Below are 11,654 nucleotides of genomic sequence, written 5' to 3' on the forward strand. Positions count from 1 at the left end.
CTCCCTCAGTGTTTCCAGTGTAATTACTCTCCCAGTCTTCCCGTTCCATTTACTCTACCAGTGTTCCAGTGTATTTACTCCCGCCGTCTTCGCAGTCTACCTACTCTCTCCCAGTGTTCCCATTGCACATACTCTACCAATCCTCCCAGTACATTTACTCCCTCAGTGTTCCCAATGTATTTATTATTTCCTAGTGTTGCCAGTGTATTTACTCTCCCAGTGTTCCCAGTGTATTACTGTTCCAGTGTTTCCATCGTATTTAATTTCCGAGTGTTCTCGGCGTATTACGCTCCCAGTGTTCACAGTGTTTTTACTCTCCCAGTTTTCCTGTATATTTACTCTTCAAATGTTCCCAGTGTATTTACTCTCCCAGTTTTCCCAGTGCATTTACTATCCTAGTGTTCCTAGTGAATGTATTCCCCTAGTGTTCCCAATGTATTTACTATCACATTGTTCCCAGTGTGTTTACTCTTCCAGTATATGTCCTCTTGCAGATTTCCCAGTATGTTTTATCTTCCTGTGTTCCCAGTGTATTTATTCTTTCCTAGTGTTCCCAATCTAGTTTCTCTCCCAGTGTTCCTGTGTATTTACTCTCCAAATGTTCCCAGTGCATTTACTCACTCAATATTCCCAGCTTACTATCTCTCAGTGTCCCCAGTGTATTTACTCTCCCAGTTTTCCCCGTGCATTTACTCCCCCAACGTTCCCAGTGAATTTATTCTCCATGTATTCCCCGTGTATTTACTCCCGCAGTGTTCCCAGTGTATTTACTCTCCCAGTGTTCCCAGTGTAATTACTCTCACTCAGTCTTCGCAGTTTATTTGCAAACAAAGTGTTCCCAGTGTATTTACTCTCCCAGTGTTAGCAGTGTATTTACTCTCTCGTATTGTTCCCCGTGTATTTACTCTCCCAGAAATCCCAGTGTATATACTCTCCCCCCGTTCCCAGTGTACTTACCCTTCCAGTGATCGCAGTGTACTTACTTTCTGCCAGTGTTCCCAGTGTACTTTATTCTCCTCGTGCTCCCAGTTTATTTAATCTCCCAGTGTTCCCAGTGTATTTACTTTTTCAGTGTTTCCATCGTGCATAATCAACCCGTAATCTCGGCGTATTTAGCCTCCCAGTGTTCCCAGTGCATTTATTCTCTCACTGTATTTCATCTCCTAGCGATCCCGGAGTAAGTATTGTTCCAGAGTTTCCATCGTATTTATTCTCCCAGTGTTCCCATCTATTTACTCTCCCAGTGTTTCCAATGTGTTTACTCTCCCGGTGTTCACAGTTTATTTACGGTCTACCAGTGTTCACATTGTATTTACCCTCGCAGTGTTCCCAGTGTATTTACTATTTCAGTGTTTCCATTGCATTTACGCCCCCAGTGTTCGCACGTATGTATGCTCCCAGTGTTCCCAGTGTCTTTATTCTCCCAGTGTTCCCAGTGTATTTACTCTCTCAGTGTTCGCAGTGCATTTACACTCTCTGTTTCCAGTGTATTAATCTCTCCCAGTGCATTTAGTGTCCCAGTGTTCCCAGTGTATTTACTCTCTGCCAGTTTCCCCAGTTTATGTATTCTCCCAGTGTTCCCAGTGTATGTACTGTTCCAGTTTTTCCGTGTAGTTACGCCCTCTCAGTGTTCCCAATTTATTTACTCTCCCAGTGTTCCCAGTGTATTTACTCTCCCAGTGCTCCCAGTTTGTTTACTGTCCCAGACTTCCAGTGCATTTACTCTCCCAGTGTTGCCAGTGAATTTATCCTCCCAGTGTCCCCGTATTTTCTCTCACCCAGTGTGTGCAGTTTGTTTACACTCCCAGTGTTCCCAGTGTATATACTCTACCGGTGATCCAGGAGTATTTACCCTCCCAGTGTACCCAGTGCATTTACTCTCTCCCAATATTCCATGTGTATTTACTCTGCCAGTTTTCCATTGTATTTAATCTCCCAGTGTATCCTTGTCGTTACTCCCCCTGTGTTCCCAGAGTATTTACTCTCCCAGTGTTACCAGTCTATTTACTCCCTCAGTGTTTCCAGTGTAATTACTCTCCCAGTCTTCCCCTTGCATGTACTCTCCCAGTATTCCCGTGTATTTACTCCCGCAGTGTTCCCACTTTATTTACTCTCTCAGTGTTCCCAGTGTATTTATTCTCTCCCAGTGTATTTAATCTCCCAGTGTTCCCAGTTAACTTCCTGTTACAGTGCTTCAATCGTATTTACGCTCCCACTGTTCCTGGCATATTTACTCTCCTAGTGTTCCCAGTATATTTACTCTCTGTGTTCTCAGTATATTTACTCTCCCAGTGTTCCCAGTTTATTTACTCCCACGAAGTGTGCGCAGTCTATTTACTCTCAAAATGTTCGCAGTATATTCACTCTGCCAGTGTTACCAGTGTATTTTCTCGCTCGCAGTGTTCCCAGTGTATTTACTCTCCCAGTATTCGAGGGTATTTACTCCCCCAGTGTTCCCAGTGTATTTACTCTTCCAGTGATCCCAGTGTATTCACTCTCCCAGTTTTCCTAGTTTATTTACACAATCCCTGTATTCACAGTGTGTATACTCTCTGCCCATGTTCAAAGTGTATTGGTTCTCTCCTAGTGCTCCCAGTGTATTCAATCCCCCCGTGTTCCCACTGTATTTACTCTTCCAATGTTTGAATCGTAATAATCTCATAGTAATCGTGGCGTATTTATTCTCCCAGTGTTCTCGTGTATTTTCTCTCCTAGTGTTCCCAATGTAATTAATCTCCCAGCGTTCCCAGGGTGTTTACTCTGCCAGTCTTCCCAGTGTATTTACTCCCGCAGTGTTCAAAGTGTACTTAGCCTCCCAGTGTTCCCAGTGTATTTACTCTCTCCCAATATTCCCTGTGTATTTACTCTGTCGATGTTCCATTGTCTTTAATCCACCAGTGTATCCTTTTCTTTACTCTCCCTTTGTTGCCAGAGTATTTACTCTCCCAGTGTTACCAGTCTATTAACTCCCTCAGTGTTTCCAGTGTAATTACTCTCCCAGTCTTCCCGTTCCATTTACTCTACCAGTGTTCCAGTGTATTTACTCCCGCCGTCTTCGCAGTCTACTTACTCTCTCCCAGTGTTCCCATTGCATACACTCTCCCAATCCTCCCAGTACATTTACTCCCTCAGTGTTCCCAATGTATTTATTATTTCCTAGTGTTGCTAGTGTATTTACTCTCCCAGTGTTCCCAGTGTATTACTGTTCCAGTGTTTCCATCGTATTTAATCTCCGAGTGTTCTCGGCGTATTACGCTCCCAGTGTTCACAGTGTTTTTACTCTCCCAGTTTTCCTGTATATTTACTCTTCAAATGTTCCCAGTGTATTTACTCTCCCAGTTTTCCCAGTGCATTTACTATCCTAGTGTTCCCAGTGAATTTATTCCCCTAGTGTTCCCAATGTATTTACTATCACATTGTTCCCAGTGTGTTTACTCTTCCAGTATATGTCCTCTTGCAGAGTTCCCAGTATGTTTTATCTTCCTGTGTTCCCAGTGTATTTATTCTTTCCTAGTGTTCCCAATCTAGTTTCTCTCCCAGTGTTCCTGTGTATTTACTCTCCAAATGTTCCCAGTGCATTTACTCACTCAATATTCCCAGCTTACTATCTCTCAGTGTCCCCAGTGTATTTACTATCCCAGTTTTCCCCGTGCATTTACTCTCCCAACGTTCCCAGTGAATTTATTCTCCATGTATTCCCCGTGTATTTACTCCCGCAGTGTTCCCAGTGTATTTACTCTCCCAGTGTTCCCAGTGTAATTACTCTCACTCAGTCTTTGCAGTTTATTTGCAAACAAAGTGTTCCCAGTGTATTTACTCTCCCAGTGTTAGCAGTGTATTTACTCTCTCGTATTGTTCCCCGTGTATTTACTCTCCCAGAAATCCCAGTGTATATACTCTCCCCCTGTTCCCAGTGTACTTACCCTTCCAGTGATCGCAGTGCACTTACTTTCTGCCAGTGTTCCCAGTGTACTTTTTTCTCCTCGTGCTCCCAGTTTATTTAATCTCCCAGTGTTACCAGTGTATTTACTTTTTCAGTGTTTCCATCGTGCATAATCAACCCGTAATCTCGGCGTATTTAGCCTCCCAGTGTTCCCGTGTATTTACTCTTCACGTGTTACCAGTGTTATTACTCTCCCAATGTTCTCAGGATTTTTACACTGCTAGTTTCCCCAGTGTAATTACTATCCCAGTGTTCCTAGTGTAGTTAATGTTCCAGTATTTCCATCGTATTTAATCTCCTAATGCTCTTGGCGAATTGCTCTCCCAGTGTTCCCAGTGTATTTACTCTACCAGCGTTCCCGTGTATTTACTCTCCAAGTGTTCCCAGTGTATTACTCTCCCAATGTTCTCAGGATTTTTACACTGCCAGTTTTCCCAGTGAAATTACTATCCTAGTGTTTACTTACCCTCCCAGTGTTGTAAGTGTATTTGCTATCTCTCAGAGTACCCAGTGTATTTACTCTCTCAGTGTTCCCAGCATATTTACTCTCCATGTGTTCACAGTGTGTTTATTCTCCCAATATTCCAAGTGTATTCACTCTCTACCAATGTTCGCTTTGTATGTACTCTAGGAGTGTTTCCAGTGTATTTACTCTCCCTGTGTTCACAGTGTACTTACTATCTCTCAGTGTTACCAATGTATTTACTCTCCCAGTTTTCCTGATGCATTTATTCTCCCAGTCTCCCCGTGTGTTTACTACCGCAGTTTTCGCTGTGTATTTACTTTCCCAGTGTCCCCATTGTATTTACTCTCCCAATGTTCCAAATGGCTTTACTCTCCCAGTGCTCAAAGTTTATTTACTCTCCCAGTGTTCCCAGTGCATTTTCTCTCGCAGTGTTCCAAGTTTATTTACTCTCGCAGTGTTCCCAGTGTGTTCACTCTTTCCCAGTGTAGTTATTCTCCCAGTGTTCCCAGTGTATTTACTCTCTCATTGGATTTAATCTCCTAGCGTTCCCGGAGTAATTATTGTTCCAGTGTTTCCATCGTATTTATTCTCCCAGTGTTCCCGGCGTATTTACGCTCCCAGTGTTCCCAGTGTATTTACTCTACCAGTGTTCCTATCTATTTACTCTCCCAGTGTTCCCAGTGTTTTACTCTCCCAGTGTTCACAGTTTATTTACTGTCTAGCAGTGTTCCCAATGTATTTACTGTTCCAGTGTTTCCATTGCATTTACTCCCCCTGTGTTCCTACGTATATGCTCCCAGTGTTCCCAGTGCCTTTATTCTCCCCGTGTTCCCAGTGTATTTACTCTACCAGCGTTCCTGTGTATTTACTCCCCATTTGTTCGCATTGTATTTACTCTTCCAGTGTTCCCGTGTATTAACTCTCTAATTGTTCCCAGTGTGTTTACTGGTCCAGTGTTCCAAGTGAATTGATTCTCTACCAGTGATCCCAGTGTATGTCCTCTTCCAGTCTTCCCAGTTTATTTACTCTACCAGTGTTCCCGTGTATTTAGTCTCCGAGTGTTCACAGTGTAATTACTCTCTCAATGTTCCCATGATTTTTACACTGCCAGTTTCCCCAGTGTAATTACTCTCCCAGCGTTCAATGTTTACTGACCCGCCCAGTATTACCAGTGTATTTACTATCTCTCAGTGTTCCCAGTGTAATTACTCTCTCAGTATTCCCAGCATATTTACGCTGCAAGTGTTCCCGTGTATTTATTATCCAAGTGTTCCCAGTGTAATCACTCTCCCAATGTTCCCAGGATTTTTACACTGCCAGTTTTCCCAGTGCAATTACTCTCCCAGTGTTCAAAGTTTACTTACCCTCCCAGTGTTCTCAGTGTATTTGCTATCGCTCAGTGTTCCCAGTATATTTATCTCTGAGTGTTCCCAGCATATTTACTCTCCATGTGTTCCCAGTGTGTTTACTCTCCCAGTGTTCCAAGTGTATTCACTCTCTACCAATATTCGCTTTGTATGTACTCGTGCAGTGTTTCCAGTGTATTTACTCTCCCAGTATTCCTGATGCATTTACTCTCCCATTCTTCCCGTGTTTACTCCCGCAGTCTTCGCTGTGTATTGACTCTCCCAGTGTCCCCATTGTATTTACTCTCCCAATGTTCCCAGTGTCTTTACTCTCCCAATGTTTCCAATGTCTTTACTCTCCCAGTGCTCAAAGTTTATTTACTCGCCCAGTGTTCCCAGGGTATTTTCTCTCTCAGTGTTCCAAGTTTATTTACTATCGCAGTGTTTCCAGTTTGTTTACTCTCTCCAAGTGTATTTAGCCTCCCAGTGTTCCCAGTGTATTTATTCTCTCACTGTATTTCATCTCCTAGCGTTCCCGGAGTAATTATTGTTCCAGTGTTTCCATCGTATTTATTCTCCCAGTGTTCCCATCTATTTACTCTCCCAGTGTTTCCAATGTGTATACTCTCCCGGTGTTCACAGTTTATTTACGGTCTACCAGTGTTCACATTGTATTTACCCTCGCAGTGTTCCCAGTGTATTTACTGTTTCAGTGTTTCCATTGCATTTACGCCCCCAGTGTTCCCACGTATGTATGCTCCCAGTGTTCCCAGTGTCTTTATTCTCCCAGTGTTCCCAGTGTATTTACTCTCTCAGTGTTCCCAGTGTATTTACACTCTCTGTTTCCAGTGTATTAATCTCTCCCAGTGCATTTAGTATCCCAGTGTTCCCAGTGTATTTACTCTCTGCCAGTTTTCCCAGTTTATGTATTCTCCCAGTGTTACCAGTGTATGTACTGTTCCAGTTTTTCCGTGTAGTTACGCTCTCTCATTGTTCCCCGTGTATTTACTCTCCCAGAGTTCCCAGTGTATTTACTCTCACAGTGTTCCCAGAGTATTTACTCTTCCAGTGATCCCAGTGTATTTACTCTTCCAGTGCTTCCAGTGTATTTACTCTTCCAGTGATCCCAGTGTATTCACTCTCCCAGACTTCCAATGCGTTTACTCTCCCAGTATTGCCAGTGAATTTATCCTCCCAGTGTCCCCGTATTTTCTCTCACCCAGTGTTTGCAGTTTGTTTACTCTCCCAGTGTTCCCAGTGTGTATACTCTCCCGGTGATCCCAGTGTATTTATCCTCCCAGTGTCCCCAGTGTATTTACTCTATCCCAATATTCCCTGCGTATTTACTCTGCCAGTGTTCCATTGTCTTTAATCTCCCAGTGTATCCTTGTCTGTCTTTACTCCCTCTGTGTTCCCAGAGTATTTACTCTCCCAGTGTTACCAGTCTATTTACTCCCTCAGTGTTTCCAGTGTAATTACTCTCCCAGTCTTCCCGTTGCATGTACTCTCCCAGTGTTCCCGTATATTTACTCCCGCAGTGTTCCCACTGTATTTACTCTCTCAGTTTTCCCAGTGTATTTATTCTCTCCCAGTGTATTTAATCTCCCAGTGTTCCCAGTTAACTTCCTGTTACAGTGCTTCCATCGTATTTACGCTCCCACTGTTCCTGGCATATTTAATCTCCCAGTGTTCCCAGTGTATTTACTCCCACGAAGTGTGCGCAGTCTATTTACTCTCACAATGTTCGCAGTGTATTTACTCTCCCAGTGTTCCCAGTTTATTTACTCCCACGAAGTGTGCCCAGTCTATTTACTCTCACAAATGATCGCAGAGAGTGTATTCACTCACCCAGTGTTACCAGTGTATTTACTCGCTCGCAGTGTTCCCAGTGTATTTACTCTCCCAGTGATCCCAGTGTTTTCACTCTCCCAGTTTTCCTAGTTTATTTACACCCTCCCTGTATTCACAGTGTGTATACTCTCTGCCCATGTTCAAAGTGTATTGGTTCTCTCCTAGTGCTCCCAGTGTATTCAATCCCCCCGTGTTCCCACTGTATTTACTCTTCCAATGTTTGAATCGTAATTAATCTCATAGTAATCGTGGCGTATTTATTCTCCCAGTGTTCTCGTGTATTTTCTCTCCTAGTGTTCCCAATGTAATTAATCTCCCAGCGTTCCCAGGGTGTTTACTCTGCCAGTCTTCCCAGTGTATTTACTCCCGCAGTGTTCAAAGTGTACTTAGCCTCCCAGTGTTCCCAGTGTATTTACTCTCTCCCAATATTCCCTGTGTATTTACTCTGTCGGTGTTCCATTGTCTTTAATCCACCAGTGTATCATTTTCTTTACTCTCACTGTGTTGCCAGAGTATTTACTCTCCCAGTGTTACCAGTCTATTAACTCCCTCAGTGTTTCCAGTGTAATTACTCTCCCAGTCTTCCCGTTGCCTTTACTCTACCAGTTTTCCAGTGTATTTACTCCCGCCGTCTTCGCAGTCTACTTACTCTCTCCCAGTGTTCCCATTGTATATACTCTCCCAATCCTCCCAGTACATTTACTCCCTCAGTGTTCCCAATATATTTATTCTTTCCTAGTGTTGCCAGTGTATTTACTCTCCCAGTGTATTACTGTTCCAGTGTTTCCATCGTATTTAATCCCCGAGTGTTCTCGGCGTATTACGCTCCCAGTGTTCACAGTGTTTTTACTCTCCCAGTTTTCCTGTGTATTTACTCTCCAAATGTTCCCAGTGTATTTACTCCCCCAGTTTTCCAAGTGCATTTACTCTCCTAGTGTTCCCAGTGAATTTATTCCCGTAGTGTTCCCAGTAGATTTACTCTCCCAAAGTTCCCAGTGTATTTACTCTCCCGGTGTTCCCAGTGTATTTATTCTTCCAGTGATCCCAGTGTATTTACTCTCCCAGTTTTCCTAGTTTATTTACTCCCTCCCTGTATTCACAGTGTGTATACTCTCTGCCCATTTTCCCAGTGTATTTGTTCTCTCCTAGTGCTCCCAGTTTATTTAATCTCCCCGTGTTTCCAGTGTATTTACTCTTCCATTGTTTCCATCGTATTTAATCTCCCAGTATTCTAGGCGTATTTATTCTCCCGGTGTTGTCGTGTATTTACTCTCCTAGTGTTGCCAATGTAATTAATCTCCCAGTGTTCCCAGGGTTTTTAATCTGCCAGTCTTCCCAGTGTATTTACTCCCGCAGTGTTCAAAGATTACATAGCCTCCCAGTGTTCCCAGTGCATTTACTATCTCACAGTTTTCCCAGTGTATCTTCTCTCTCACTGTTCCCAGTATATTTACTCTCCATTTGTTCGCATTATATTTACTCTCCCACTGTTCCCGTATATTAACTCTGCAGCTGTTCCCAGTGTGTTTACTGTCCGAGTGTTCCAAGTGTATTGACTCTCTACAAGTGATCCCAGTATATGTCCTTTTCCAGTGTTTCCAGTATATTTTATCTTCCTGTGTTCCCAGTGTATTTATTCTTTCCTAGTGTTCCCAGTGTTCCTAGTGTATTTAATGTTCCAGTGTTTCCATCGTATTTAATCTCCTAATGCTCTCGGCGTATTGCTCTCCCAGTGTTCCCAGTGTATTTACTCTCTCAGTGTTCCCAGTCTAGTTACTCTCCCAGTGTTCCCAGTCTAGTTTCTCTCCCAGTGTTCCTGTGTATTTACTCTCCAAATGTTCCCAGTGCATTTACTCACCCAATGTTCCCAGTTTACTCTCTCTCAGTGCCCCCAGTGTATTTACTCTCCCAGTTTTCCCCGTGCATTTACACTCCCAACGTTCCCAGTGAATTTATTCTCCATGTATTCCCCGTGTATTTACTCTCGCAGTGTTCCCAGTGTATTTACTCTCCCAGTGTTCCCAGTGTATTTACTCTCACTCAGTCTTCGCAGTTTATTTACAATCAAAGTGTTCCCAGTGTATTTACTCTCCCAGTGTTAGCAGTGTATTTACTCTCTCGTATTGTTCCCCGTGTATTTACTCTCCCAGAAATCCCAGTGTATTTACACTCCCCCAGTTCCCAGTGTACTTACCCTTCCAGTGATCGCAGTGTGTTTACTTTCGGCCCGTGTTCCCAGTGCATTTTTTCTCTCCTCGTGCTCCCAGTTTATTTAATCTCCCAGTGTTCCCAGTGTATTTACTTTTTCGGTGTTTCCATCGTGCATAATCAACCCGTAATCTCGGCGTATTGCTCTCCCCCTGTTCCCAGTGTATTTACTCTACCAGCGTTCCCGCATATTTACTCTCCAAGTGTTCCCAGTGTATTACTCTCCCAATGTTCTCAGGATTTTTACACTGCCAGTTTTCCCAGTGTAATTACTATCCTAGTGTTTACTTACCCTCCCAGTGTTGTCAGTGTATTTGCTACCTCTCAGAGTACCCAGTGTATTTACTCTCTCAGTGTTCCCAGCATATTTACTCTCCATGTGTTCCCAGTGTGTTTATTCTCCCAATATTCCAAGTGTATTCACTCTCTACCAATGTTCGCTTTGTATGTACTCTCGCAGTGTTTCCAGTGTATTTACTCTCCCTGTGTTCCCAGTGTACTTACTATCTCTCAGTGTTCCAAGTTTATTTACTCTCGCAGTGTTCCCATTGTGTTTACTCTTTCCCAGTGTAGTTATTCTCCCAGTATTCCCGGTGTATTTACTCTCTCATTGGATTTAATCTCCTAGCGTTCCCGGAGTAATTATTGTTCCAGTGTTTCCATCGTATTTATTCTCCCAGTGTTCCCGGCGTATTTATGCTCCCAGTGTTCCCAGTGCATTTACTCTCCCAGTGTTCCCACCTATTTACTCTCCCAGTGTTCCCAGTGTGTTTACTCTCCCAGTGTTCACAGTTTATTTACTGTCTACCAGTGTTCCCAGTGTATTTACTGTTCCAGTGTTTCCATTGCATTTACTCCCCCAGTGTTCCTACGTATATGCTCCCAGTGTTCCCAGTGTCTTTATACTCCCCGTGTTCCCAGTGTATTTACTCTACCAGCGTTCCCGTGTATGTACTCTCCATTTGTTCGCATTGTATTTACTCTTCCAGTGTTCCCTGTGTATTAACTCTCGAAGTGTTCCCAGTGTGTTTACTGGTCCAGTGTTCCAAGTGAATTGATTCTCTACCAGTGATCCCAGTGTATGTCCTCTTCCAGTCTTCCCAGTTTATTTACTCTACCAGTGTTCCCGTGTATTTAGTCTCCGAGTGTTCTCAGTGTAATTACTCTCCCAATGTTCCCAGGATTTTTACACTGCCAGTTTTCCCAGTGTAATTACTCTCCCAGTGTTCAAAGTTTACTGACCCTCCCAGTATTACCAGTGTATTTGCTATCTCGCAGTGTTCCCAGTGTATTTACTCTCTCAGTATTTCCAGCATATTTACTCTGCAAGTGTTCCCGTGTATTTATTATCCACGTGTTCCCAGTGTAATCACTCTCCCAATGTTCCCAGGATTTTTACACTGCCAGTTTTCCCAGTGCAATTACTCTCCCAGTGTTCAAAGTTTACTTACCCTCCAAGTGTTCCCAGTGTATTTGCTATCGCTCAGTGTTCCCAGTGTACTTACTCTCTGAGTGTTCCCAGCATATTTACTCTCCATATGTTCCCAGTGTGTTTACTCTCCCAGTGTTCCAAGTGTATTCACTCAGTACCAATGTTCGCTTTGTATGTACTCGTGCAGTGTTTCCAGTGCATTTACTCTACAAGTGTTCCTGATGCATTTACTCTCTCAGTCTTCCCGTGTTTACTCCCGCAGTCTTCGCTGTGTATTTACTCTCCCAGTGTCCCCATTGTATTTACTTTCCCAATGTTCCCAGTGTCTTTACTCTCCCAATGATTCCAATGTCTTTACTCTCCCAGTGCTCAAAGTTTATTTACTCTCCCAGTGTTCCCAGGATATTT

The sequence above is a fragment of the Pristiophorus japonicus genome, chromosome X (genome assembly GCF_044704955.1).
Source record: "Pristiophorus japonicus isolate sPriJap1 chromosome X, sPriJap1.hap1, whole genome shotgun sequence".
Lineage (NCBI taxonomy): Eukaryota > Metazoa > Chordata > Chondrichthyes > Pristiophoridae > Pristiophorus > Pristiophorus japonicus.